The 2,684-nt window shown below is 35.4% G+C and overlaps 1 protein-coding gene across 5 annotated transcripts in view; it reads right to left on the bottom strand.

Moving 5' to 3' along the window:
• Nucleotides 1–274: 274 nt before the first annotated feature.
• Nucleotides 275–2,684, bottom strand: part of ZEB2 (zinc finger E-box binding homeobox 2) — a 136,189-nt gene continuing 133,779 nt past the window's right edge. For all 5 annotated transcript variants that reach the window (XM_019973087.2, XM_019973096.2, XM_070768283.1 and 2 more), the window contains one exon: nucleotides 275–2,684. This exon is cut by the window's right edge and continues 3,122 nt beyond it. The gene's annotated coding sequence lies outside the window, so the exon portion shown is untranslated.

Here is a 2,684-nt window from a genome sequence, read left to right as displayed (position 1 = left end):
TTGGAGCATTTTAGCATGTCATACTAGATTATAGGTGGTAGGTGACTGTTTTAGTAGAGAAAGTCTTGATTGGTGGCATATTCAGCATCACATCATCTCAGTGTCATTTCTCTAATTCCATATTTCATATACAAATGAAGACTGAGGGATTTATTTCTGTTATTTAATAGCATTTGTTTAATTCAGAGATTAATATATCATCTTCAACCCTGAAAAAAGAGGCCCTCTGAAACATCAGACCCAAAAAATTGGACACGGCCTATTAGCCCAAAAGAACATGTTGCCAATTATCTCCATGTTTATTTAAATATTTAGCTCTAAAGGAAGCAATCATTCCTTTATACTTCTTTAAATTTAGTATTGACATTTTTATTTTGGGAAAGGAGGTCTTTTTTTTTTTTTAACATGGATACAGGAAAAGAAAACTCTCCAATAAAAATATTGTCTAAAAAGTTTGTTTTGTCTGCATGATTTACTAAATATGTACAATTTCAATTCACAGCGAAGGTAACAAAGATTTAAACAGCCAACATCACAAATGTCTCAAGTTCTAAAAAAAAATCACTGTGCACAGTTTAACAATTTAATTGAATAAAAACCAAAGCTAAGCCTTCAGTCTGAATCTTTTTTATGATGGGCACAAGCCATGTATTTTTTTCATCTTTGTTACACGATGTATATTTCTGTGACTAAACGCCCCTTCCCATTTTAGTATATTAGGTTATGTCAGTACAGACTTAAAAGAGACATAAATTGCCTCTTGGTACACCTATATGATTCTTGATGTGTTCACATATATGTCAGGATATTTATCAATATATAAAATGACCAGATGAGTCACCTGTGATTTTTAATGTCTTCAAATGTAGGAATGTTTTGTTGCATGTATAAAATTTTTTTAATTTATAGGAGTGCTATTTAAAGCCATAATAATTTGACCAATGTCCTCTTGACATAAAGTGTCTAGAAACAACTATTCTATGCTGGAAATATAGAGATTCCATATCTCTACCCCATTCAGGTTTGTCAAGCTTGCTATTATATAAATCTGAATGTTATGGTCATTCTGATTTAATGGCCAAGTGAATGAACCAATTAATCATTAGAAACAAATGTCGCTGAATATAGAATAGTGGAGTTACAGTTAAGGAGGGTGCCATCACTTTGGCTAACCCTATAAAATCTATAATAAGGTTGTTTTCACATATATTTTTTCCCCATGTAAATTCTTTGGTGTTTTTTCCCCCTTCATTTTCAGTGCTGTGATTGATGAACATGCAATGTGAGATTCAAATAATTGCACTGAGCATGTTTATTTGAATAATTGCCCCATTGCACAATCAAATAAATCTGCTGAGTGTGTTTGTTTGAATGTTTTTACATGTACATGGGATCACATACTCAAATAAATGCAGCTGTGTTTATTACAATGTGTGGGATTCCAGATATACACACACTTGTTTGTGTGTCTATCCAGGGCCCTACAGCCCCTGAAAGGCCCTCACACATCTTGGAGCAAAAGCGTGGTTAACAATTTTTCAGTTCAAATACATGTAAACTTATTGTTGGGCAATTTCCTCAAATTTGTAACTAGGATTTATTTTCATTAAGGCTTACGTTCTTAGAAAGATAAAAAATAACCATTTTGGAGGGAGCTATCTGATTGTGAAAAGTATCTAATGAATGTATTCATATTTATTCGAAACAGTCCCTTCTTTTTTCCTTCCTCCAAGCCCTCCCACTTCACCCCCAGCTCAATTCATGCTAAAGAGGATGGATGTTTTGTCTAGTTCTTGCTGAGACATTCTGATACTCATCTCTCTTCCCAGTTATTTCAGGCCTAGGTCTATGGTGTCATGTGAAGACAGAAAAGATTGCACAGATCCTGCTGGAATACAAAAGGCTTTTGGAGTAAATGGTCAGGGATGTTCAGTTGTTCCAACATTTCATCACCCTCCCTTACCCCCATTCTAGGAGGGGAAAAAAAGGGTTAGACTTCAAAATCAGAGTGTGGGAAGAGTAACTATTTGATAAGGGAAGAGAGAAGAATACATCTGATGTTACTAAAAATGCATGTCTCTTGAGTATGGAGGGAGATTTCTTGTTTTGACCTTGGAAAGGAATCTTAGGATAAGCCAAACATTTTTATTCTCCCCTGGAGTTGTGAGATTAGGCAGCTCTAATGCACTATAGTGTTAGTGAATAAATGTCATTAAAAAAAATCTTAGATATGGGATACTGTAGTGATTGTCACAAATTTTATGAGTGTTATCCTGATATTTTCAGACTCAGGTGTTCTGAGTCTGCCTGTGAAATGAAGTTGGAAAAAAAAAATAACAGACAAGGCGGGGTGATGGAGGGGGATGGCAAATGCCCACTCACCCACGTGCACGCTTTCTTCTTTCTGAGGAGAAAGAGTAGGTTGCACACTCCTTGTTTGTGGTCCTGCCTCTTGTGGATTGGGACACAGATATGCCCATGGGCATCAGAGACCTACATTGCTTAAAAGGAGGCCACAGGGATTTGTCCTACCCAGACAAAATTTAATGGCTTGATATTTTCAGGTTGAATTAATAAAGTTACTGCCTAGGGCCTTTAAAACCAGAAAAGTTTATGTAGTGTATTTATTTGTGCCATTCAAAGAAGGAGAAATGGTGATAAAATTTTCTAAACTTTCCAGATAT

Source organism: Bos indicus, chromosome 2, assembly GCF_029378745.1.
Source record: "Bos indicus isolate NIAB-ARS_2022 breed Sahiwal x Tharparkar chromosome 2, NIAB-ARS_B.indTharparkar_mat_pri_1.0, whole genome shotgun sequence".
NCBI lineage: Eukaryota > Metazoa > Chordata > Mammalia > Artiodactyla > Bovidae > Bos > Bos indicus.
Note: the sequence above shows the minus strand (reverse complement) of the source record. Positions and strands in the feature narration are given on the sequence as shown.